Below are 27,628 nucleotides of genomic sequence, written 5' to 3'. Positions count from 1 at the left end.
CGAGAAGAGCTTGGGAGAGATGCAGAGGGCTAGAGCCAGCACATTTCCCAGCACCCAGAAATCCACCCTGCTCCCTGCTCCAACTTCTCATTTGCCAAGAAGGAAGAGAAAAGCAATTTCCTTCTTTTTCTCTTCTGCAGCCCTGTGACTGGAATCTCCAAGTAGCCCTGTGGGGCTCCCTGCAGTCCAGGGAATCAGCTGCATTCGGCACCATAGGAAAGCTCTGTCAATGCAGTGGTTGTTACTGACACAGGCACCCGCACCCACAACCACTGCTGTCCTACCACCTACATCCAACCAAGCAGCCAAATGTCCCCAGTGAGCCTGTGATGCTTCTAGAAAACACAAACCCCAGGTGATACTCCAGGATCTCCAGGAGCACGGCCCTGCAGGAGATCTCTGGGACATCCTTGGTTGGAGCAGCTGTTCTCCAGTGCTGTGACTGGAGGGAGGGCTGGAATTACCAGCCTTAGCCCACTTGTGAGCAGTTGGGAACATCCAGAGCACATCTCTTCCTGTAAATCTTGGAAAAACTCCCATTGTGGTTTCCCCATCCCTGGTGTTGACACATGTCCTTGGGCCTTAGAGCAGTTGGACTTGGTCTTAACTGGGTCAGATGGATCCTACTTTTGCCCTAAGTCCATTAGCATAACATTTTGTCTCTCTCCTCTTGCAGCTTCCAGTTGACATTCCTAAAATTCTGGGAATCTGTTTTCCTTGTAAGCCCAAAAAAAAAGGCTTGGAAGAGGTTTAGAAGTTCCAGGAGAAGTTGTCTTGGATAAGGACTGATTTGTGCCTCCCACGGCTGCATATCTTGCATTAAGGGTCAAATACAAGACTCAGAGTTAAGAGCTGTTAAGGGTTTGATCCTGACACTGATTTTATATGTGACCAAAACCAAATAATTTTACCTCTTTATCTACAACTTTTGTCATCTGGAAAACTGACTACTAAAGATAATCCAAACCCACACATTTTCTGATACCAAATTTGCTGACAATCATGCAGTACTCTCAGGTAGAAGGGCGAGTTTATTAGCAGTTATCTTGTCACCCAATAAAGTAAAATTATTAAAATGTGTTTCTTCTCTCCCAAACAGAAGTTTCTGCTGTCATTTACAAGAACAGAGGCAATACACCAGGAGAGGTCATGGAGCTCCAGTGCCCTACAGCATCCCCACAGCTCTGTGTGACACGAGGAGGTGAACTTGGGCTGTTCCTGGACACAGCATCTCCCTTCCCAGCTCACTGCACAGCCTGTCTCCATTCCAGAGCACTGAACCACAGCTCAGCTGCTGGAAGAAGTCACCCCAGGACACTGCCAGGAGGAGGTGCAGGGCTGAGCATCTCTGCCCGCTCCGTGCCCTGCTCTTTGCTCTTCTCTTGTGCAAGGGGTACAGTTTGCTGAAAAGCACAGCATGGTCCTGCTGGGCAGTAATTTTGTGCAGGGACCCCAGCATTTATGGAACACATCATACAGACACAGCTTAACTAGGTAAATGACACAGTTAAGCAAGGTAAATCAACAATGAGGGAGAGGATGAGAAAATTATATTGACTGTAATGTTTACAAATACTCATCACCTTCCATCTCAGTGATGAATTGGTAACAGTTCTGCTGGAAGAAAAGATCCCTCTTGCTTTAAAGACAGCTATTTGATGAGACACAAGGGAGACAATTAAACATTTAATTCAGTTTGACCTGCTCTGTCATTACAGCTCTTTGTTTCCCATCTCTTTCTTTTCCTCTGACCTTTAGGATGTGCTACTTGGTGGGTTGTTTTTATTTTTCTTCTTCTTTTTTTTTTTTTTTTTTTTTTTGACCAGGTCAAATCAAACAGATCCTGTTTCCCAAAGATAACATGGACACGGAATATTAATGCAGCCTCCCCCTATTGTGTCCCTGCGCCTCCCTTCCCCCGGTGCCCCCAGCCCACACCCCACACACCCCCTGCCTCACGCTCATTTGCACAAAAGCACACCGAGTCCCCTCTCAGCAGCCCACCTTGAACAAAACACTCCAGGACTCTCGAAACAGCAGAAGTGCTAATCAAGCAGGGCCCTGTGCTCTGTGCTTCTGCAGTGGTTGCCTGGCATAGAAATGGGCTGTCTGGCCGCAGCTATGAGGTAACGTCTGGCTTTTTTGCCAAGCTGCAGAACTAGTCAGACACTCCCTGGAACAACATTTCTTCAGGAAAAAAAAAAAAAGTTAGGCAAGAAATGATCTTCCAGAAACTTCCTTGCATCTTTCTGTGTGCAGGGATTTTTTTTTTTTCTTTTTGGAAAAGTTATATAACCAAATTACTTAGAATGCAACGGGTTTCATCAGCTGATTTTTGGGCAGTAATCTTATGAAACTGATTTCTCACACTTACTAGGCAAACTGGAAATTTGGAAAGGGGAAAGAACACACATACTCAAAATATATACACACACAGATATACCCCACTCTTTTTCCTGCAACACTGTCTAGATCCACCAGCTATTTTTGGATGCAACCTGAAATAGAGCAATACAAATTCAAGCAAGGCAGAGCTAACCTGCATCTGCAGCATCTTTTTTGCAGCGCCACTGATTAATCTAATTAACCACTGAGAGGAATTTTTTCACACTGCAGCAGCAGCAGCAGCCCTTCTATTTCCCACATGAATTCTTTATTTACTGATGTTACATAGTATTCTTGATTCAGTGTATTCTCCTTTTTATAACAACACTGACAATTTGATTTTTTTTTTTTTCCTGAAGGACAGAATATACACAGTTCATTTTTCTGCAGTGAAGGTTGAGAAACAATCTGAAGAGACACGGCTGTGGCTTTGGAGGTTCAAGCTAACAACACCTCTTGTATTAAATACTGTACACATGTATCAGTCAGAAATTTAGACTTGTCCCAAGGTGACACACTTGGAAGAGTTAATTCCTGAGAAGCAGCAGCTTTGGAAAGGTGCAGGAAGGAATGTCTTGTCCTCAGGGTAGGAGCAGCCAATGGAGCCGGGTGCTGGTGATGTAATGCCTCAAGCCTGGTGCATCATTGGTTCTGCAGATATTAGACTTGATATGATTTTGGAGAGTTTGGCGAGAGGAATTTTTGCAGAGGAGCCTGTAAATTTCCCTGCACCAAGGACATTTCACTTCAGTTCTCCAGTGTTCCTCAGCTGGGGAGAAGTTTGCTCTGTCCTGTGTCTTCCTGGTGCTGTTTAGCTGTTCTGTATCTGCTATCTGGGAGGGATTTCTCTGAAGTCAGACTGTGCTGGAATTACTCCCCCAGCCTGCCCATGAAATTGAAATGAATTTTTAATAAAAAGCAGTTGTTTTTTCTCTGACTCACCTCTGAACTCTTAATTGTTTCAGGCACCAACTTCCATTCCCCCAGCTTCTATTACCTTCCTGGGGTTTTCATCTGCCCAGTCTTATTTCTTTAGCTGATTGCTGTATGAGGAGATGGCTGGTGATGTTTTAAGTGAGCCTCGCCAGTCTGGGCTTGCTCTGGAGGAATCTGCTCAAACCACCCCAGTGCCAGTGAGCTCAGAACACGCCGGGCTCCTGCTGCAGGACTCGCTGCAGCTGCAGCCCCTGAAGCTGCCGGACCACTCCAGCAGTTTGTTTGAACTTTAGCCATGATTCAGTCACAGAACCCTCTGAGATTCTCATCCTTTTTTCTCATCCTCCCCTAAATGAAATAAAGATTCTCACAAAACCTACAGGGGCGATTCAGGCCTGTGTCAAAGCAGGGAAGAGGAAGCAGGAGCTGCAGGAGACGTTCACAGGCTGGAGATGCAGGAACTGGTGATGCTGAGGTCAAGGGAACAGCGCAGGAAGCCCAATCCAGCCCACAGACCTCTGGAATCTCTGAGCAGTGCAGCTTCCCGTCCTTCCCCTGGGCACCCTGAGGAGCCCTGCCAGTTGCCAGGGGCCAAAGATCACACAAGTGCTGTGGAGACCAGAGTTGTTCCAAGATACAAACGACTTAGCACTTCTGAGGTTTGCTTCTTTTCCAAACAAGAACAAGAACCCTAAAATCCTGAAATTCCCCAAAAACTATGGATAATTTTTTGGTCAGGTTTTTAAATCTATTTCAGTAAACCCAAAATGTATGTTTTGATGCAGACTTTTGAAAATATGTAGAAAAAATATGTGATTTACTCTGGAGAAAGTTAAAAGGGAAATAATTAATTCCAGAAATGAAACTTTTCCTATTGCCTCCCATTTCTGCCTGAAATAAAATAAAACTTTCAATGAAACTGGGTCAGGTTAGTGACTCGTTTGAATATACACCTTCCCTAGGCCAAATAATTCCATTTTTCAGACAAGAAGAGCGCAAGGATGAACTGAAACAAACTTTGCATGTCCTCTCCTTGTGCTGTGCAATCTCAGTTACTTCTACACAGGGATTATCCCTGGTGGAGCACTGTCTTCTGTGTCTGTGTAACACAGCCTTAGAAACCTTTCAGAGAATGAGATCTAAAACTAACCTAGGGAGTCTGTTCCACCACCTAACTCTCCTAATAAGCAGAAAGCTTTTCCTAATATCCAATCTAAATTTTTTTTTGGCTGCAAATTAAGCTGATTTCTTCCTAAACTGATGTCCCAGCTCCAATGGAGAAGGGAAATAACTATCACCTTCCTTAGACCAATCTTCTCCATAGCACTAGGCTGTTATCATGCCCTTCCTTAATCTTTTGTCCCACACAAAACCAATCCACTTTTTTTCAGTATTTTCTTCCTACTCACGATAGTTAAATTTCAGATAATTCCTGTTGTGCCTTCCTTGGGCTACCTAGTCATTTGTGCTGGCCTTTCAGTCTGGCACAAAGTCTCCTAAATGTTGATCAGACTGTTGACATTGCATGGGAAAGAAGGGAGAGATTTCGTAGCAACCCAGTGAAACATGAGGAATGAAGAGCACAGCTGAGCACTGTTCCAGTGCATTTCTCACTGTGGCTGGCTGAAGTGCTATCAGATAATTTCATTGTTCTGCATGCATGGGATGCAGTCTGTCCCTGCTCATCTCGATCATCCTTCCCAGCTGAAACCTCTGTTTGCATCTGTATCAAGTTGGTAGGAATTTGCTGCCACCAGAGACAACGATTTGCGATTACTTTCTTTGCTCTCACTGAGCAAAAAGAGGTTTTGTTTTGCTACCTTGATGGAAACAGAGCTGCATCATTTCCCTGCTGCCCCGGCACAGCTATAAATGTGAAGCTACTGTACAATCAGACATGTTTGAATCTAAAAATGCCCCCAAAAAGCCCTGCTGAGCAATTTGGTTTAACATTGTGCTCATGGACTTTGACAACGAAGGCATCCTGTGACGGTAGAATGCAATGGGAGTGACATCTCTGTTCTGTGAGCCACAGTCACATCTCCAAGCAGCAGCAAAACCTTTTCTCTTCCAGATCTTTCCAGCTCTCAAAGAGACATTTTGTGCTGGCTTTGGAAAATCACTGTTGCCACAAAGACTAAGCTGTGCTGGAGCTCCTGCGCTCCCTGCACACTCCCTGCACAGAGAACTCAGGGGTGGCTGTGCAGGGTGTTTGCTGGTGGTTTACAGAAATGCATCTCACTTGTGACAGCTCCCCAGACCTCTGAAACAACAATGACAGCTCTGTTTGGAGGGGTCTTGTGCTGCTTTGCTGCAGAGAGTCCTTCCATTTACTTCAGGCAGTTTGAGAGGGAGCTTTTGGTCTAGCAGATACCTTCTGCAGCACCAGCCAGCAAACCACAGGGAATATACATGGGGAATCGAAGTTAATTGGCAATTTGAAAATATGACTGTTTCCAAATCCCCTTCTGATGTGGCACTGGAGGACAACTGATGGGCAACTCAAAATGCCCTACCAAGGACTTGTTCTTCCACAGTGTCTTTGGAAAGCCACACAAAGTAACCATGCAGAGCTGCCAGCCTGCTCCCAACCCTCTTTAGCCTTGTCCCAAAGGTGCCTGAAGAGCATCTGCAGCTGACTTAGGGTGACACACAAACTCTTTCTGTGGCAGTCCCTGGAGCTGGCCAGCCCCATTCTAAAATCCATTCCTGCACTTCCAGTTGCTGGCAGATCCAATCAGCCACCAGTGCCCACAATCCCTCCAGGAGGATGCCCCAATTTCAGATGCTGAGATGTTTCACTGCCACCATCTTTCTTTACAAATTGCTTGCATTTGAGAATAGAGAAATTCTACTCCACAGGACATAAAGTGTCAATTTAAGTGTTAATTATATTTTCATATCAGAACATAAGCTCCAGTTTGTAAGAACATGGGTGTCCTTAAAATATGTTGTAATAAAAAATTGAAAACAGCTAGTGTTCTTGAATCAATTTTCACATTTATAACTTTAAAGAATAGTTCCCTCTTCTATCTCATTTTGTCAGCTCTGTATGGCTTTGTGCTTGCCTTGTCATTTCATCAAAAATGTCAGTCTGTAATTTGCAATGTTTCTTTCAATTAAGACCAAAACGCTCCAAAATAACAACAATAAAAAACCAACAACAAACCAGAAGCAAAGTCTCAATGATGTATTAAACTATGTCGGAATAGCAATTTGAAAAAATACATATAATTTATTTTATCAACTATAAAGAAAACGGCAAAGATTCAAACTATAATTGTGAAGATAATATCCTACTGCTATTAATGGCTGCTGGTGGTGGCATATACATTACTTCTAATTTTCACAGCTCATTTGCATCATAAATGAAACACAGAGAATCCTGTGGAAGATACTGTAGAGAGCACATTTATCATAATATCTGAGGGGTTTCTCTGGAATCACAGAAATTGAACCTTACATATATATGATTTACTTGATTGGACTACAAAATTTCAAATCTTTCCAAGGTCATTACGCTAATGGGAAGCACAAGGTTAAAAGATGCTGACTACAGACTTTGCAGAACCTTTCCAATACCTTCTAAGCACTCATTTCTAATTCCTAAAATTACTGACTTCTTATTTTAAGCTTCTCCAAACTCCTGCAAATCCCAGGAGCCTGTAGCAGTCTTCCAAACCTCTAGCAGTACATTTACTTTCTTCTGAGTTAACTACTAGACCTAATTAAACAACACTGTCTCATCTGAGTGGATGATATTCTTACAGTCTGAATACAAATTAAAATTCCAGTTCTGTTAACATTCAGGTCAGTTAATCAGAATAAACCTCTTTTAAAACTGGAAGACTAAAGTGGTTTCAAAGTCAATCAGGCTCTTAACTCATTTTTAAGGATGTCTTTTGTAATATTCTCTATTGGTTTCCTTTAAATAATAATAAAATAAAAGAGATCCCAGATCAGCTTAATGCAATGAAAGAAAAATAGAGAATTTTACATGAAGGGTTGCTAAAGAGCTTTGGTTTCCAAAGGGCAGGCACACAGTCCTGCATGTTCAAAATTGCACAGACAGTTGCCAAAACAGCATGTGCAAATTAGACATCGTTCACATAATGAACTTGTTAGAAGACTAATTCAAGATTTGCATGTGGAAATCCAAATGTGGAGCTACAATATTCCTGGTGAATGCAGATGTATCTATTAGCCTGTGTATTTTAGCAGATGTTATTTTGAAAACAAGATCCCAGGTCCTCACAGTACAGAAATTAATAACCAGAGACTGCAATTTCGTGGAGAGCTTTTCTCTTACCCAGGACATGATACTGGAGAACCAGAAATGTTGAGTGCTCCTCTCACCCTCATAACAGATTTTCTCCGTGAGCTCAGGGAAATTATATTCCTTTTACCTACCCTTGTTTACCTATCAGTGAAATGGCTTTAATATTCTTTATCTGCCATCGCAGGCGCGCTGTCAGACTCAATTAGTGTTTGTAATTCTCTTTAAGCTCTGCAAATGATCGCGTGTTTTGGAACAGAATTCAAACTCGAATTGTTTAACCCAACCATTTTCTTATGGCAAATGCAAATGACTTGGCAACATTTTTCTAGTGTTAGAGAGGGAGGAAGGAGTGAGAAAGGAGCAGCCAGAGATCCAGGTACCCTGGAAGGCTCAGAGATAGGCTGGGCCTCCATAGCTGGAGTTGGCACTTTGGTGAGTAAGGAGGCTTTAGGTGAGGATGTGCAGGAGAATGCAGAAAGAAGAACCTGCCTTTTCATCCACCAAGCAAGAAAATGCATTTGGTTTGGTGTGGTTGGGTCCTATCCCTCCCACTAATCTTTAAAATGCTGAGTTTCAAAACAGGCATGCCATGGGTGCAGGGTTTTGGTAATTCAGAAGTGACAAAGGCAAGGCTCTGCTTAGCATTCTGTTTGCATATTGCTAAAATCTATATACCTTGCTGCCCAGGGTTTAGGCCTTGTAATCACTTCTTTGAAAGTGCAGTGCTATTTTCAGCTTTATCTTCATTTTATTCTCATCAAAAATAATTGCTATGATTTAGAGACTGTCTAATGCCCTGTCGTTATCTCCAAATCTCTAGTAGTGTGCTGGCATCCAGGAGTGAACCTAAAAGCTGCAGATTTTCAAGTTGCAGCATGTTAATCTCTCTGAATATGTAGGACGATCTCTCTAATTGAAAAGATTACTGCAGCCAGGTTTTATGTGTATGTTTGCATTTGAAATCCAGCAAATACTGGGAAAGGGAAAAAAAACCCACCACAACACCAAAATAACCTTGATGCAAGTATTTGTTTTGAACTCAACAACCACATTGGATTTGGCCTGCCCTAATGTGCTCTCTCCATAAAAACTGAAGGTTATTATTCAAATCACCTTGTAGGGAAAGAAATTTGTGTTCAGGCAGACTGGAGTGCAAGACCAGTGAAATCTTGATTTTGTCAAGACATTAGCAAGCATTTTGTTGACTTCATTAAGAATAAGACATCACTGCTGGGTGGTTTGTGCCTTAACTTGCTACACTGACACAGGAGAAGTAAAGCAAGATGCTAAGCCTGACCCAACTCTGATAGAAAATTAACACAGACCTTAATTTCTGATGGGGCAGTCAGCAAGAAAAGCAAGAGGAAAACATATTTTGCAATGAAAACCATAGGATGTACTTTGTGCCCATCACTAATTTATTGATTTCTTGTACCTGTTAAGTCAGCCCTTCCTACGCTTTCTGTACTCTCCCCTTTCCAGATGACATCTCCCGAAGGATGGCAGAAAGTACAGCCTAACCCTTCCTGAGAGAAGCCCCCCCAGTGTCTTGCACAAGTAACCTGGCACAATGCAGCCATTGGCAGTAACTCCAGAGCACGCTGAGCCTGCTTGGTGGAATACCTGGAGATGTCTCTGTGTGTCCCACTGACTTCTGCTTCTCCCATCCAGCCAGGGAGGAAACCTTCACAAGGAATCTCGTATAAGCAGTAAAAGAGAAACGCTGTAATAGGGTTTCAGAATGGGGCTACACATCACACATTCATGTGTTTTCACTTACTCTGCTCCTACTCCTGCTTTCAGCTGGTTGGCAATACCCAAGGGTGTGGTTTGCGTGTGAGATTAGACAGGTTGAGAGGCAGGCTTTTATCATTGTTCCTGCAGTGTATATGATTTTTTTTATGTGTTCCTACTTGTAATTTTATCACTTGGTTATTATTTCACAGTGGTTTTTATAGCACGTTTTACTACAGGAGTCTTGTGGGTATTGGCGTTAGCGATCGAAGAGCAGGATCCTGCCACTGCAGCCTGCCTGTGATAAACAGGTATGTAGGGGGCCAGTGGAAGTTGGTATTTTCCATCTGTGAAGTCTGTACATGGTGGTGAAATTTCACAAGATTCCTGGATCATTTACTCAGGAGCCACCTGCATGATTGGTTCATGCATGTTCTGAAGAAGTCTCTAACACCAGCCCGGGCAGACAGCGAGTGCTGGGAAGAGCTTACAGGCAGGTTAGTTCTATTATCCAAACTGGGTCACTCATTCCTAATTATTTATAACCTCTATCTGCAGTGTACTGCACAACACGAAAAGTGCTCTGAAACAGGGAACTCCTTGGACAACAAACTTGTGCTGTTTTGTCTCACAAGGAGCCCCTACGCAGAGTCCCCCTCGGGCACACAGGAACTGCTGCTCATCCTCTGGGCCTCGGGGCAAGTCAGCATTGTGGCTGTGCTCCCTCCTGACCTCCACCAGCCTCAAGAATAACATTGGCAGGCTCCTTGTATAGCTCCTGATAATGAGGGCTCCCTCATTACCAAGTCTAATTATCAGAGAGTGATTGTAGAGGACACAACCTTAACATCCAGGCTTTCCTGACCCTTTTCTTTCCCTGGTTTCTCTGGATGCCTCACCAAGTCGAACTGGCATCATGCAGTTAAACATCCTCACTAAGCATTTCCCTTCAGTCCCACACCAGCAATCAGTTGAAATCAGTTTGATGAACCAGTGGGCCAGCAGGAGAGGAACACAGCATATTAGTCCTAAAGCTTTCCTGGACAAAACGTCCCAGCAAACTCTGGCAAGAAGAAGAATCTGAGTGGGACCCTGTGGTTAGGGGAGGGGAGTTAATGGACATTTGCTGAGTTTACTTTAAGGAAATCGATGGACTCACTGGAGATGGGGTGATGGAACACACAGCTGGTGAAATGGACAGCCAAAGATCACTACTTTTCTTTTAAGCAAATCAATGTGTTAATTGGGATTCTGAAGCTGCTAATGGAGGTGGGGGCCAGTAGAGGATCATTAGTCCTTATTGTAAGCAGTACAGTTACTTAATTGGGGTGTGACTGCAGTGTTGAAAGAGAGAACAGGAGAAGAATGAGAAGTGATTTTTAAAAGCTGTTACTTTAAACTTTCCCTAATGAAATGAATTTATTTTAAAAGCTAAGGGGAGATATAATTTGTTACTCCTTCAGGTCTTTGAACTTGGGGAGATCTTCACTTTGATAGACCATTTTTTATAAGGCAGGTTTTTCCAGCTTTCCAACCCATCTTAGGGAGAAATTAAGTCATGCTTGGAAAGTTACTATTTATCAGAACCTTCTGACGTTGATGGCAAGATGAGCTTAGGTCTTCTCCAGACACCCATACGGACATAGACACAGCTCCATCCTTTATTTCAGCTTGGAATTTTTTATGGTTGTACAGTTTCATAGGGATATTAGGGCTGTGCCTCAGAACTAGATTTCCTGCCTAATTGACAGAAATCCCTTTGCCCCACACTGTGGAAACCTTCAGGATAGATTGGGCAGTAAAATCGGGACAGCATATTTGTGCCCCAGTGTGGACCAAAAAGAGCCAGACCCAAACCTTTATGACACTTTCATATTAATGATAATTTCATGACGACCTTTCTGAAATTTTACTTTGCAAGCAGAGAGTTTATTTGTGTCATTTGTAAAAATCCAGCCCCAGTTTAAGGACAGAGCAAACTTTTGCTTGTAACTTCTCCCCTGGCTTATCTGACTGCGAGAAGCTCTGAGCCTGTCCATGCTCAGGGAGTCACTCAGTGAACTGAACAACACAAAAAGGAGCACGTTCATACCAGCCCTCAGCCTGCCCTCACAATTCCAGCATCTGGGAGTGGGGAAGAGCTGGTTTATTCTCACTGAAAGAGAGAAATTTCCCTTGGAGAGCAGATGGAGGAATGGCTGTTTCTGGGGATGTATTATAGGATTTCTTATGAAGGGGAAGGAGGTATTTGCAAAATTTTACTGAAAAATTGTGGAAGAAAACATTTTAGGATAGATTCAAAATTAAGTCTTCCCCTCTCCATTTTAACCAAATGAAAAGAATCATTTAGGCTGAGTAAAATCTGTCACTTAGTTTCAAGTAAAAAGTGTCATTTCACTTGTAAGCATTTAAAAACTAAACCCAGGTACATTTCTGAAAGCTGTACTGTTTCATGTAAAAATGTTGAAAGGGAACATTTTGACTTGCTTGAATTTTAAGAATGAAACAACTTGTTGACATGACTTCACAAAATGTATCAGTTGACCCAAATCTGTTTTCTTTAGAGCAGGATGTTTTATCAGAATGTATCTCCAAGTGCCTGCAATAAATCCCAGAACTGCCCTGTTCCCCACACGGAATTAGAGACCAGTTTTTCTCCAGCCACCTCCCTGATCCCTGCTCAGAGGCTCTTTGCTTTATGTTACTGAGTAAACCAACACTGGACTTCTCATGGACTCCCAATTTTTAGGCCAGCTTTTCTTTTTCCACTGAAGCATGTAGTATCCACGTTTACCATGATGTGATTCCCTAATCGTCTTGTTGAATGTTGAAAGGAAAGCCGGCAGACTTTCTGGTGTTGCTAAAAGCCCTCAGGCCAGGCTGGCAGATAACAGCTCTCTTATTTATTTGTCTAAATAAGCATACAGCATGATGGATAAGCTGTCAAGGAAAAATCAAATCAGTGGGGACATAGCTTCAAGGGAATTACTCACTATCTCTGCCAGTTCTGCTGCACTTCTCTTAAAAAATATAAAAATTAACATAGTTGGTGGTAAGCGCCAGAAATTACATTTCAAGAATAACAGTGATATTTTCTATGGAACATTTCAGCTGGAAGGGTCCTGAACTACAGCGCACAATAATCACACAGATAATTTTAGAGAGTTATTTAGCCCAGAAGTGAAAGCAGAGTATGTGTGTGAAACTGCAAATGACTCCAAGTAGGTGACTGACAGGAGGTGAAAGCAATTTAATTGTTCCAGATTATTATACACTCTTTATATATATTTGTGTGTGTGTTTGAGAAGAAAGTATGGGGGTTCCTGAGAACCTGAAAGCTTTTCACAAACTCATAAAACCAGACACTGTAGGAAATGAACTTGATCCAAAAAAGAAAAGCTACTTTTAAAAATATAGCTCCATGTCTGGCCACAAAGTAATTAAGGTTCTTACAGCTTTCCTGTCCAGATGAGTGGCTGGCACAAAAATAATAATAACTATACAGTAATAACAGCAGTGAGTTGTCACTGAAGGGAATAGGCAGCAGTAAACAACTTCCAGTAGAAGGGTCACAGAAAGGAGTGATGGCAGTGTGTGGTAGGGTGAGGGGTAGGAAGTGCACGTGCCTCTGAGTGGGTGGGTGTTGGAGGAGATATAAGGGAGCGGAACAGAGACTTTTTAACAAAACAATGCAAAACATCTTGTCTTAGCATTCAATTCATAAAAAGAATATAACTGAGTCATATTCTTTCCACTATTCAGTGTGTGTGTGACATAAGATGCAAATTCCATGTGTGATTCATAGAGTTAAATATCAGTTTTACAAAAGTCTACATGAGCCTAAGAGCTGGTGCAGGTCGGAACTCAGCCACTGCAGGAAGGTAAATTTTCTATTCTATCCCGTGTCTCAATTTCCAAAGGCAGAACTCAGGGGCCTGGCACAGACCAGGGTCACCCACCTCCTGCAGTTTGTTTAGCACTTTCCATCCTTTCTGGCATGGACGGAAGAAACTCATCACATTACAGAACCGGATCTGCAAAACTCATCCAGCTCAACTGGAGTTTTCCATGAACACCGATGGGCATTGGACCAAGCCACAGAGGACAAAAAATGGTTCAAATATGAGCAAAACTGCAGAACATCTTTTCCCAAACATCTGCCAAAATTCTGATGCGTCCATTTAGTGAGTACGTGTGCCATGACTAAAACTCAGAGAAACTGCAAGTTCAAGTAAGGTGGCATCTCCCGAAAATCCAAAGTGTGAGACTGAAAGTCCCTCAGTATAAATTATTTCTGGGCTGACATTCACCACAGGTTGGGTTGCAGTGCAGTTACACAGTGAGTGAAAACACACGAGTGATGCCTGCTGCCCTTGGATGGAGCACTTATCAGCACTTCCATAAATTTTAGGTTATTTGTAACTCTGATGCTTATTAGAAAATACTCCTTTTTCTCAAGAAAATGCCAATGAAAATAATTTTTCTTATATTTTCTATTCAAATATTCATGTTTAAACACATTCACACATATATATGTTCATTGATTGAACTTGTATTCTGTCTTCCCCTCATCGTATTCCATATCCCAGCCCTTTCCTGGTGGCATTATCAAAATAACCAGTAAACAGCTACAAATGATGTTAAGAGGAAAGGATAAAGTTGCACAACCTCCCTGCTTTGGCAGTTTTGCCCTCAAAAGATCCTTTTTAGGAAAGCTGCTGCTAAGGCCATTCAGTGCAGGAACTGATTCTAAATGGGGAGATTCAGAAACCCACAAACATCACAGTCCCAGCCAGGGGCTCGGGTTCTGCTGTGTGTTTGGATCTCTGAATGGTTGGAGGATGTGGAGAGAGGCTTGGAAGGGTCTCCGAAGTCCTCGAGCCAATCTGCTGCTGCTGCTGTAGGTGAGGACAAAAGCAAGAGTACATCCAAGCAGCAGCCAGGGCAGTGCTGGGAGGTTTCTGCTTAGAAACCTCGAGTTCATCTGCCTGGAATCACCCAGCAAACCTTCAAGGGTCACTTTATCTCAGCCATTGCAAAGGAAACTTTTTCAGGTTCAGCTCACAGGCTGCATTAGCAAAGGGCACCCTGAGGAACTCACACTGCCTGGAGAAGATGATCCACAGCCTTACTTCTCTGTCCTTTTGTTTTTGCTCTTCCAGCGCTTGCTTGGTTATGATTCACCCTCACAGGAGGAAATGAAAGTGCAGTAACTGTTGACTTTTCAGCCAGGGAGGCATACAGTTTATGGAGCAAAAACTCCAGCAGGAACAGAAGTGGGCTGAACTATAAACCGACTTCAGATGGAATAAACAAAGGAACAAAAATATCAGCAGCAAAGAGCAACAACAAGGTTGAGCTCTAGTGTGGTGTTTGGCCATCAGAGGGTTACAAGCCAAACGAGTGTTTGTGTGAGGCTGAAGATAGGGATTGCAGTAAAATCTAGGAAAACACCCTGATGGCAAAATCTCCTTCATTTGTGTTTCAGTTTTGAGTCTGGGCATAATGAGGAAACCTTACCTCAAAAAGTGAAAAAGGAACTAAAACTTACAGAAGGAAGGCCTGCTGCAATCTGTGAAAGACCAGTAGAATATCAGAAGGGAAGAGGGCAAGCTTTGAATGAGTGCAGTGTTTTACCAGCACCCTGAAATATTTGCATTTCTCCACAGGCTTTTTTTGTTCTATCAGCCTCAAATGGTGGATAGAGAATCAAACACTTCCTACTGCATATTTCCACTTTCTCAGACTTTTACCAAGTTCTGACAGAATTGCTAACTCACTGTGTCCTCTCAGGTGTAAAGGGAGCATGGCACTATCACTGGTTTGAGATGCTGAGGAACAGGAGGGCTGGCAGGGCAGCTCTCTTCACGTGAGGGCTGCCAGCTCGAAATGAGCCCAGCAGAGATGAAAGGTGCTTCCTCCACAAGGGCAGTTTGGCATCAAGTATCCCTCTCCCAGGTACAGTGAGGAAGCTGTCTGTGTGCTAGACAGCAAGCTGTTGGGAACCTGAGCAGACAAAACAGCACAGGATGAATCAAACAAAATCACCTGCTGAGCTGAGATTAGCAGCCCTCAAACCTACTGCCTCTGAGCATTGAGATACGGGGGAAAATAATTTCTTGGGTGCCATCAATAGATCTTTTATTTTTTAAAAAGGAATGTAATATACCTATCAAACTGAAAACTGCCCCATAGACTGACTGGGAATATCCTGCACATGTTTAGATGCACCTAAAGCAAGAAGTGATGAGTCCACATCTAATGTTGTCCACTCTCAACACTGCCATCCACCTTGCAGGGCTGAATCAAGGAATGTCTGCCCACGCTCCTGAACTGCCCTAGGAATCACAGCAGAGTAACAGGAACCACTTGCTCTTATGCTCGAGAAGCACAACCTTGTGCTCTGTAATGTGTAACCCAACAGCAGCTACAGGTCCCAAACACATCCCATCTCCAGAGTCCACCATGGTCATGAACACGTGGCTGGTCTCAGATCCCACAGGCACTGAGGGCAGTACCTGCTCCTACAGCTGCTGGGTCTGTGTATAAACCAACCCATTCATCTCCCCCACGGAATTCAGGGGATATTACAGTTTTCCTCGTGGCACCACAGAGAAGTATGAAATCACTGTTTGCCCTGGCTTAGAGACAGAGAACTGAAACACAAGAGGATAAAGTGTCTGGATGACAGTCAGGCGGGAAGTCCCTGGCAGGCCAAGGAACTGAACCCACTTCTTCCATCTCCTCCTCTGCTGCCTGACTTCTGGCTGCCTTCCCCATGCAGAGGGAAACTGTCCCAAACCCACCACAGCTCCCTGGCAGAACTGGGGCTGAGCTCAGGGAACCAGTGTTCAGTAGGATGCCCCCAAAAGTGAACAGGGCTGAGCCTCCCAGTCTCTGCCAAGGTAACATGAAAACACTGCCTGACTTCGGTTTGCTGCTGGCTAATTACAAATGGGAGAAGTGAAATACACTCCTTTGCCCTTAGCATCTGATTTAGAGAGAGGAAGGTCATTAAAATCATGACTGCAGTAGATCAGCCCTGAGCACAGCAAGAGATCTCTGACATGAAACTAAGCCAGCAGCGCCTGCCCAGGTGGCTTCCCGGTAATGCTGAGCTGGGAGTCCTCTGCAGGCTCAGACAATGCCAGAGGCACATCTTGGCCTGGGGAGTGAAGGGGAAGAGAAGGATGAGATTTTTAATACAGTCAGGAATAGGATTCTGGAAGATGCCTCAAGCAGGAGACAGGTAAATGATATGGCAGAAGGTCAGAGACTTAGGTGGGTTGAAAAGATACTGGGACCCTTAATTTTTCTGAGCATACCTCCCACCCCCCCAGTTTCCTCTCCTTAAACCTCAGTTCATTCCCTGCCTCAGTGGGAGACACCACTCAGTTGCAGAGCCCACATCTCAGAAGTTGCATGAGAAGCTTTGAAATCCTGGGAATAATAGTCTTATACCATCATCTGGAAGATACGGGCAGTTTTCTTTCTTGAGCCCACTCATTTAGAGTAAACAGGACAGTGGGAAAACCCTGTAGTTGTGGATCTACAGGTAAATCAGAGAAAGCACCTCTCTATTCAGTTTGTATTTTGGAAGGTGCTCCCATTAAAATTACCACACTGACTGTAGCAATTACAGAAAACCTATGCAAATTCTAGGACAAAATACAGAATTAGCCATGGAGGAAAAAAAAAAGAAACTCTTTCTGGTCTAACTTAGCCTAAAATTTTGGCTTTGTAGTAGTAAGCTTCAACAAAACTTGTATTTCCATGACATTTTGTTGTAAATTCCAGTGGGGAGGGAGGAGAAAATTTAGAACAAAGATTCTCTGTAGTCCTTGCTTTCTGAGAAGAGACGTGAAGCCTGAGAATCTTGCAGTGAGAGTGACTTAAAGCCAGCTGGGGTGGGCGCTGTCGGGAATTTCTGTTCATCCAAAGGGATGCTGCTCCCATGCTCCCTCCAGTACCTTCCTAGCAGATGCCTTGAAAGGCACTAATTACTGCCAGCAAATAGAGGACAAAAGTCTGGAGCAACGATTTCTCAGAACTGGGTTCAAAAAGTTAATCACTGGAGCCCGGGCACACTTGCCTGAACTCTGCTCAGCCTAGAGCCTGGGGCTGGGTGCTCTCCAAGTGGCCAAGAGCCAGGCCTCCAGCAGGACCTTGCTGAGGTCAATCCAGTCTGTCTGAGCTCCACCTCGACTGGGAGCCTGTTTCAGGGTCATGAGTTCTTGTCCAGTAAGAGAATGGCCAGCAAAGAATTGCTCACAGTGCTCTGCAGCAAAGAGCTGGGGGTAGTTCACAGATGGGAGAAAATCGAGACCAGTCCTCCAAAAGTCAGCTGAAAATCCTGAGGGGTTCATCTTCAGCAACAACATCCCTCTCCCTCTATGGGACCTATGGCAAAATTAGGGACCTCTGGCAGAATTTTGCCAGCTCATAAGGGATTTCCAGGCATAAAGAAAGCAGGCATAGCCCATGTGCTCACCTGTAAACCTGGAGAGAGGGTGGGAGGATTTTTTTCCAGTGAGGGTAGATATCTTTTCCTCAAACTTTTCATATATCAGAAGTATTTATGCATAACTGTGAATTTATGGCATTAAAAAAAGAGAAAAATTCTAAGTATTTCTGCTGAACACACAGCAGCATTCACACATAAAAGAATGGGCCCTAATACAGACGCCTATCCCATCTTTCCCTACAGTTCCCTTAGCTGGGTGACCTTTCCTGTGGTCTGTGTTGGAGCAATAACAAGTGGTGAGTTCCACGAGGTGTGAGGAAACAATAATTCTTGGAAGATAAAGTCAGGCTGACTGATGCAATGAAATGGGAACAGGAAACATGGGACACCACACAGTTCATGTTGTGTGCCTTCATTTGGGAAACTTCTTCAAAGATCAAAAGAAAATTCTCATAGTCCTTGCAGTCCCTCCAAAATATTTCAATTAATCCAAACCCCATTTTTCTGTCCCAAAAAAGAGATTTTTCATTAAGTCCTAGATAGGACAATATTCTGACATTAGGAAATCGATGCGGATATTGAATATAGAATGCTATACAACACTATTCTGTAGTGAACAGGGTTCTTGCCTTTACGAAATTTCTGGTTAGCTCCTACTGAGTCAGACTGAGAATCTCATGGCTACAATTTGGGTAAGAGAGCTGGAACATTTTTTTCACATTAAAAACATCCTTGCAGTTGAGTTCCCCAAAAGACAACATCTGTAAAAGTGTTTCCAAGAAATACATGGACACTGAGGTATTCAGCAGTAGCTTTACTTAACTAGAAGTATGATTTTAGAAGTATTTTTTAATACTTATTTGGCAGCAAAGCAAGGGGTTCTGATAAGCACCGTGTCAGAACCACCCCAGCAAAGGCACAGCATGGGGCCCACGTTGGCATTTAGTTTAGTCTGGGGTTGGACCATCCAAAACCTGCTTGAACCTCTTAAGAGAACATTTCAAGGACACTTTTAGGCAGATTTTTAATCACAAGGGGGGAAAAAACCCAAAGTATTTGAATTATTTATCCCCGCCAGTGTATTTTTAGAGAGAAGAAGTTAAAATAAACTTTATCTGTAGGAAGCCTAAGCCTGATTGAAACCCTCTCCATCCATTTGGAGTCCCGTTAATAAGCCATCCAGACAGAGGGAGCATTCTTCTGGAAAGCCCGTTTGGCACAGCAGCCTGCAGCAAGAGCTGAGCAGGCAAATCCCACGGCAGGGGAGAGACAGCACTTTTTGACCCAAACAATGTCTAGACAGCCTGAAAACAGATAAATTAACAGCAAGCAGCAGCAGCATCACCCAGCAGCAAAGCAGTGGATATTTGTCACCTCAGTGATGGGTTAAATGAAGACTCAAGGTCCCGGTATAGTCTTTATGAAACACAATGTGCTCCAGCTGTCTCCCTCCCTCCTCCTGAGCTATTTACTGTGTTAACAGCTCCATGCAGAAAGTTCACTGCCATAGGACACATTTCCCATCTTTTACAGACTGCCCTAATGAGGCAGCAGGATCAGAACAAATTAGTGGCAGAATTCCCCGGTCCCCTCGCTCGCAGTGAAGGAACAAACATCCTTCCCTCATGCACACTCTGCGGAATCTGAACCCGAGCAGGACACAGCCATTCAGGGCACATGAGAGGGGCTTGCTCAGCCTAATGGTGTAGCAATATTTTTAAATGCAATTCCTGCTCGAGGATGCTGCATTTGCTTTACAGCCCAGCTCTCCTGTTGGAGAAAGCACATGGTTTGCTATATATAGTGGGGCTTGAAAAATCACTTCCGTTACTAAACCAAGCACAAATAGTTTCAGATGACACTTTTGGTAGAGAAGATCCATGATTTCATGCACTGTGTTTACTGAAAATTATGCGCACACAAATTACCTTAATGAGATGCAAACCTTGTCATCTGCATTTAGGGCACCAGGAAAAAAAATCTGGTAGCTGCAATGATAGTATATTTAACATACAGAAAATAAATAGTTTGTTACATCAATGCTGTCAAAATGAAACAAGCCAAACTGTGATTAAAGCAGTTATCATTAAACCAGAGGCTGACTTCCAGAGCTGTTGTGAAAACAGCAAAAGAGCAATTTTCCTAAGTGCATTTCAAGTGATTGAGTAAAAATTGAACTTATGGTAGACTATGTTATAGAATACTACTTAAAGTGTTTGGATGATGATACTTCATAACACAGAAGTCTTCATGCAGTACAGTTTTAATGCTTTTTTGTTGCTGAGCTTGAAAGCATATTAAAGATTGTGAGACTTTGTGAGACAGCCCCACCATTCTCAAATATGACAGCAAGGAAATTTTGTCCCTGTGAGGTTCCTTGTGTATATAAAGAGGTGGAAGGGAGAGAGGCAGAACTTCTTATATCATACAAGATGCATGTCTTGGCTCCTGCCAAGCAATATTCTGTGCATCTTCAGTATGGCAGGAGCTGTAAACATGTTGTATAATCACATAACTGGGCTGTGACCCATTTGTTAGCAGCATAGGAAAAATACATCAAAGTCACAGAGAGTCTCTTCAGACAGGCCTCGACAGATACCCATCTGGTAATAACCCCAGACTGTGAAGGATGGATGATTTATAGAGGTGTTAAGGAACCCTTCTTTTTATGTTTATATAAATCCCTGTTTAAACTCTCTACTGATTAACTATGAAGTGCAAGGAAAATACAAGGAAAACTAACACATTGTTTTAGAAACAGTAAAGAACTGAGTGATGTGTAAGAAGAGATGGTGGCTATCTTAGGGCCACATGTAGTGCTGAGTATTCCTAAAGATCATAGAACCCTAGAGAGGCCTGGGTTGGAAGGGACCTTAAAAATCATCTTGTTGTACTCCCTGCCACAGCCAGGGACATCTTCCGCTATCCCAGGTTTCTCCAAGCCCCATCCAACCTGGCCTCGGACACTTCCAGGGATGGGGCAGCCACAGCTGCTCTGGGCAGCCTGTGCCAGGGCTCCCCACCCTCACAGTGGGTTATTTGGTACAGAACGTGTTATTATCAGCAAAGACCATTGCATGGTGGAGTATGCCATTTTTGTGCCAGGCACATACAAACACAGGAAGGTAGCCCCTTTCTTAAAAAGTCTGCAACCCCAGTATCTTCTTAGTAATTTAAATAAGGGTGAATACTAAAAGCTGAGTGCATGTAGATATCTTTTCTTGCCATGAGTCCAAACCCACAGCATGGATTTTCTTCATGGCACTATATTCCATTTATATTAATTGCTTTGCTTGGGGCCCTTCCCTTTCCCAAAGCTCTTTTGGATTTGGGAGGGATACATTATGTTGGTAGGTATCTTCTGTAGTCTAGACTTCTAAGTTCCTACTCTATTGTTATACTGCTCCACTGGAAGGTTTGTAAGTCACACTACTCGTCAAAGTTATAAGGATGCTGAATCATTTTTATTAGGCATCAAAGTCTCCCCCCCACCTTTCATTTCTTTAACTGAAAGCTTCATTAGATTGCAAAATGGCACCTCTGTGCTCAGACAGGGCTGTGGGCAAATCAGGTTCTTTCCTTTGTTAAAACTGATTGATTTATTGCATATATAAAATGAGCAGTAAATGTTCAAATTCTAAAAAGTTATTTAACAAGTGTCTGAGTGGAATGAAAATAGCTTTCTAAAATAGTGCAAATACTTATCATAAGCATATTAAAGAGACTTTTCATTTTCAGATGTTACCAAATGCCCATAAATTCTTAGATATTCAAGCAGTCAGGCACCTGAGGAAGCTTAGGATAACAATTAATTATGAGACATGCTGCTCAAGCAGCTCTTTGCAACCCTGAGTTCTGCAGCACTTTAGGAAGAAGGACGGCACCATTCTGCTTATTTAGTAGCAGGAAACAAGAGGCAGACAAAGGATGATGGGTGTGAGATGGAATGTTACCTCAAGTCTCCCTCCAGCCAAGTCAGGAGGCACATACTGGACATCACTGGACCTCCAAATGACTCTGGAAGGACTCTGGAGTCTGTTAGCAGACCCTTATTCAGGCAATTGCCAGGGATCTCATTCATTCAGGATGGTGTTCTCTATTAACCCACTCGGCACTCGGTGCCTCCATCAGCTTGGTGAGCTCAGTGGGAAGAGAGGGCACTTTGCAGGGAATCCCATTGCAGATCTGCCCTCTGCAGGGTGCTGCCTCTCTTGGGACAAGCTCTGGGAGAGCAGAGTGTCTGCCCTTACCTGGATAGATCCTGGAGCAGCGAGACCTTCCAAAAGGCAGGAAGATGGGTGTGCACTTGGGGCTCAGCCGAGACCTGGAGGGAAGAGAGGGGAAGAGTCATGGAGTCACAGCTTGTAAATGAGCAGAATGCGTCAATCAGAGACTTAGGGAGAAAAGCAAACATGATGTTGAAGGTGAGCAAAGCTTAGTTCCTATTTCACATTAGTTTTGCAACTGGGGCCTTGTCCAACTTCAGAGTTACTGTGCTCACAACCAGTTTCTTTTCTAATTTCCACTGAGTACATAATAGGAGAAGAAAAGCAAAACAAAAAGGAGAGAAGTGTGTCAGAGATGAGAAAGGATAGAAGAAAAGAGAAAAATTCAGCTGAGAGAAGGTGGCAGAGGACATCTAGGGATCATGCTCTGCAAAAAAAAAAAAAAAACCAAAAAAAAAGCTAAGAGCAGAGACTTTCATAGCAACTGAAGGGGAAAATAATAAAAAAAAAGGCACAACAAAAACCCCTGTCTCCTGTGGTGAAACTTCAGTGAAATGCTATTAAGGATAAATCTTTTATTGTATTGTCCTGCAGGCAGTCTGGTAAAAACTGTATTCTCAGCAGAAATGAACTCTCCCATTATAAAAAAGGAAAAACTGTCTGCTTTCAGGACTGGCTCCATGTAATGGCTGCTGAGATACCCACAAGGGGATATCTTGCTTCTGTAGCAAGGAGAAGTAGGTCCAGATATTTCCTGCTGAAATAAGGTCTTCTGACTGAGAAGAGACTTCAGATGTGTTTGCCACCAGCTTCCCATGGGCTGGGAAAAGACTGCAGTTCACATAAAGGATTTAGCCCAGGGAGAGCATTTAGAGAGGAAATAACTCCCTTTGCTGTGATATGCCAGGACCTCTTTTAATTGGGTCTTTGGCTGAGAGATAGGGAAAAACACCGGCCAAATTAGCCTTGGTGGAGTTACAGCAAGGAGAGATTTGACCTCTAACTTGTGGAAGGGAGAGAAAAGGTTTTCCAAAGGAAAGGGAAACACGAAGCTTTTTAAAATGTTGGTGCAGAACAGGAAGTCTCCATTCCAAAGAGAGATGATGTAGTGGGTTCCTGATTTAGCCCATTCTCCCCAGAAATGGTACCCACAATAGCCCGAAACCACTCAGTCACCCTCTCCTACAAGGCAGCATAAACAGCACATGGACATGGGGATGGAGGCTCAGACAGCACATGCAGCCAAAGGCAGAGCCACAAAGTCATAAAATCCCAGAACTAGATCCAGGAAGGGCAATCTGGAGGCCATTTGGTCCAGTCAGGTTCCAGGCCAGCTGAGGGCTTTATTCAGCTGAGTTTAGACAAACCTGAAGGGTGGAGATTGCCCCTCTGGGAAGCCTGTCTGAGTGCTGCCCCACTCCCAGTGTGTGCCACCCCCATCCTCCAGGTTGCTGGTGAAGATATTCAACAGCACCGACCCACAACAGACAACTACATCAGAAAATCCCTTTTCCAGCTCATCAAGTTAGAGTTTTAACTCTCACAGTTCCCACTGAAAGCACATCTTACTGTCTTGTGGTCAAACACTTAATCACTTCATTCTAATTTCAAGTTCTCAAGAATTCATGACAAATATGCACCTGTTTGTACCAGTTTATGCCTGTGTCCTATAACAATCCTTATTTTCCCTGAGCAGTGTGAATTCCAGGGCTACTGCTGTCAGAAAGTGGCACTTTCAGACTTCAAATATCCCCTCTTAATCACCCGTTCCAGGCCTTTTAAATACGTTCTTCAAATGATAGGTTTTGCACTTTCAGACTTTGAACATGTGAGGAATTTACCTGAATCAGTTTTCATCCATTGCCTCAGAGTTCCAAACCTTTCCATTATTTAGGTCAATGTAGCCTCATTCCGTCCTTCCACTTAGATAAAAGATCAATTTTCTCACTGTATTATTTCTCTCTGTATTTTTTTTAACATCTCATACCTGAGATACTTTTGCTGTTGCTATACTGAGCAAAGAATTGCTTTATCTTTTCAAGGGAATAAAGACCACTTTTAAAATCTTATGTTCATTTGAAATTGCAGAACTGCTTTGTGTTTGTGTGCATTATTATTGCATTACAGAACAGGCTCAGATCATGACTGCAATCCCCCTGCAGTTGGAAGTGTTCAGTCTCAAGTTTCCACAATGCTGTGAACTTACACATTTCTTTACCCAGGACATGGTCCTAAAACCTCCTTTGCTGATTATAAAATGTTATTCTGATTGAATCTTTCCATGTAGGTTTTGGGTTGGGGTTTTTTTTTGTTTCTTTTTTTTTTTTTTTTTTTTTTTGGCTTCTCTCACCTTGGACAATAAAAGTCATTGTTACTTTTATAGCCTGTTTCATTTTTAGGGGTGCAGCAGGGATTGCAAAGCAGGATGCTGGGTAAACTAGAATTCATAGTTTATCCCAAAGTAGGTTCCCTGCTGGAGCTGGGTTTAAATGTATTTTTCTGTATTCAGTACGATTAATTCTGATACCAGGGGATTCTTGGTACATTTCCTAAGGATAAATCCATGGGAATTGCAGTCGCTTGCTTAAAGATGATTGTTCAAGTGCAAAGCACTGGGAAAGAGGCCTAAAAGTAAAATATGACCAAAATTCTGCTGTAGTTGTAGCCTGCAGAGATTGAGGGGTACTGGGTGTTTTGGAAGCAGAGTTACAATAAAATGAAACCTGTCTCCTAACCCAAAATAAACTGGGACTGAGTAACACACAGTGGCAGGCACAGACTGGCAGTAATGTGCTATAATTATATACAATTTCCTGCACAGAGAGGGATATTTCCAGGTAATTTCTGACTAGCCTTTAAAAACTATGTTTTAGGCATTAAAAAAACCCTCAAATTTTATTTTAATGAACTTTAAAACTATGTGACACAGTAAAGGCAAACTAAGTCCCACTTGGCACAGCCTGCCAGGTGGAATGGAGGAGAACACGTGGCTGCAGAGCAATGGTGCTGCTCCCAACCTGAGCCTGGGAGCAGGGAAGGGAATCTGTTCCTTCGGCAAAAACATGGCAAAAACAAAGCTCCTGCTCCCATGGGCTGCAAGGAGCCCCTGATCAGCAGCACCCATGATGTGTCAGCGTCCTGATGCTCCACAAGGATAAAGATGCCACTTAGGCAGAGCCAGCTGCTGCTCCCAGCCCTTTGGAACAGCTGGCTGCACAGCAGACACCGAATTCCCTGCTAAGGAAGGGCCTGTTAAAAGCCTGCAGAGGGGAGACAGCAGCAAGGAATAACGCTGGCTATGCCTGTGTTAGCATTTTAGACCAGGGCAGGAATGTGCTTTCAAAGCAAATCAAAGAGGAGGAAGGAACTGAAACCAAGAAACTTTTTCCAAAGCTCTGCTGTAACAGCTCTGCTCAGTGGATGTGCACAGTGGGGCCCAAGAGGCTGCTCCTATGTTTTCTCACTCTCTCAGCACAGCATTCCAATTCCTAGCACTTGAATTCTCTCTTCAAGATAGTCTGGAAGAGCCAGGTTAAGCCAAAGAAGCCTTTGTCTAAATGCTGGAGCAAGACAATAACATTGTTCAACCATTTCCTGAACATTTGCAGAATGACCTGAGTGCACAAAATTAGAGATAGTTCGTCCTCTTGCTTGAAGGCTATTTTAGTCCCTTGTAAGCAGCATTTATATTTTTTGTATGAGGCTTTAATAACAACCTAGACTTACTAACATGCAAGTATAAGAGATGTAAAACTTTGTAGGTACATTTTTTAAATCCTGAGAGAATTCAAGACAAACACATTGGTCTAAAAATGAATTGTCTAAAGCCCAGGCACTACCTGAAGCTTCAGTGTGGGCTGATAGAACTGCAGATTGCTCAGCTGAATTCTTCATCAGTATGGGGTGCACAGACACTGGAAGTATGTGCAGCATCAAGCACTAAGGGACCATTTATTCCAAGCTAGAGCAGTGCCCCAGTTAGTGAAGTTATCAGAATTTTACTGGTCATACAGGTGGGAGAAGTTAAGCCCCATGGTGTTGGAATTATGATTGAGAAATCATGGTAAAGTAAATTTCACATCTGAAAGAACTTAAGGCACAGGAACCAAACTGGCAACTTTCCTCTTACTCAAAATGATTAAAAAACTTTTAGATGCTTTCAAAGACACATTTGGTCCCTTCATGCTAAAGTGGTGCCAGAGCACACATTACAGTCTTGGATTTACCCATAGCAACTGATGAATTCCCTATTAGGCAATGAATCTTTTCAGTTCCATCAGAATTAATACATCGAAAAAAATCTGGGTTTAAATGGAGAACACAGGCTCAGATAGGTGGAACATCCTCTGAAAGTTAAGCAAGGGTATTTTTTTTTCTTTACTTACAGCTAAGGTGGATTAACAGAGGCATATGGAGAAGATCAAATATACCTTGAAATAATGGATGTATAAATCTGCAGACTAAATCTCTCTTGAGTACTGGACGAGAGAGAATATAAAAATGTGGAGATCATTTACTGAGGGGATATAACACTGCAAAGCCAGAGGGGTTCTAGGATCTTCAATATTTTATAAGAGGAAGCTTAAAGCTATTTTAATAAACCATTGAGGCCAGTTTTTAAAAAATGTAAATGTACAACTGTGCACACAATCTGCATATGCAAATCACCACAATTGGACAAGCAAATCAGATAATTGCATGCAAATATGCCTACTCACTCTGTGCCTGTGTCTACAATGGTAGTAACTGTGCATGCAAATTAGGTACACATTTTGTACACATAAAGGTGCAGCTTAAGTGGCATATGGCATGGAAATATGGCACCCAAAGTAACAAAAGAGGGAGAAGGAAATAGCAGGGGATAGAGTTAGCTGTAAATAATAACATGGAGCGAACACAAACACACACACATGGATCTATAAACACGACATTATCAAAAAGAAAATACATGGGTCTTTTAGTGCTTGAGGAACTGAAATGACACACGTTGTGTGGAGAAGGCATCTGCGTGAGCTGAAACAGCTTCCCAAGAGACCCAGTGCCCATTCACAGCACAGTCTAGGATGGCTGCTCAAAGGCTCACCAACCTCTCCCTGGTTTGACCCAATGACCCTCTCCTTGAGGAGGAGGTGGAGTTCAGTGTCTCTTAGACTGACAGAGGCTGAAGACTCAGCTGCAAATGCTGCCAAATGAACATCAAAGGTGGTGGTGGTTTCTTGTGACACATGGACAGATGTATTCAAGGAAAAAGGCTTTGTAACTCTTTTGTCTTTCAAAAGTATTGATTTTGCTTCAACTACCTTCCTTTCTGCTTTGAAGCTAACCCAGTGTACCATCCTGGCCCTTCTGCATTAGGCTCATTTGGATTCAAACTGCACGAGAGTGAGATGACTGGCAGACAGGATGGATGGATGGAGCAGAGGAAAGGATTCTAACCTTAACTGTATCCTTGAACTTAAAATCTACGTTACATTTTTAAACACACTTAGACCTTTAACTTAGTAGTTAGCAGATTAATGAGATGCACAGACTGACATTTTATTTGAAATTTTCCAGGCAGAGAAACACAAAGTGCTCAGCATGAAGAGCAGGCTGAGTTGCAAT

At 43.0% G+C, this 27,628-nt stretch overlaps 1 long non-coding RNA gene across 1 annotated transcript in view; it reads right to left on the bottom strand.

The window, feature by feature from the left end:
- The window catches only part of LOC138121204 (uncharacterized), a 215,291-nt gene that overhangs the window by 35,705 nt on the left and 151,958 nt on the right, over positions 1 to 27,628 (bottom strand). Inside the window, exon 3 of the long non-coding RNA XR_011156133.1 lies at positions 22,049 to 22,122. This is a non-coding gene — a long non-coding RNA (uncharacterized lncRNA). The remainder of the gene's footprint in view (positions 1 to 22,048; positions 22,123 to 27,628) is intronic.

Source organism: Aphelocoma coerulescens, chromosome 20, assembly GCF_041296385.1.
Source record: "Aphelocoma coerulescens isolate FSJ_1873_10779 chromosome 20, UR_Acoe_1.0, whole genome shotgun sequence".
Classification (NCBI taxonomy): Eukaryota; Metazoa; Chordata; class Aves; order Passeriformes; family Corvidae; genus Aphelocoma; species Aphelocoma coerulescens.
Note: the sequence above shows the minus strand (reverse complement) of the source record. Positions and strands in the feature narration are given on the sequence as shown.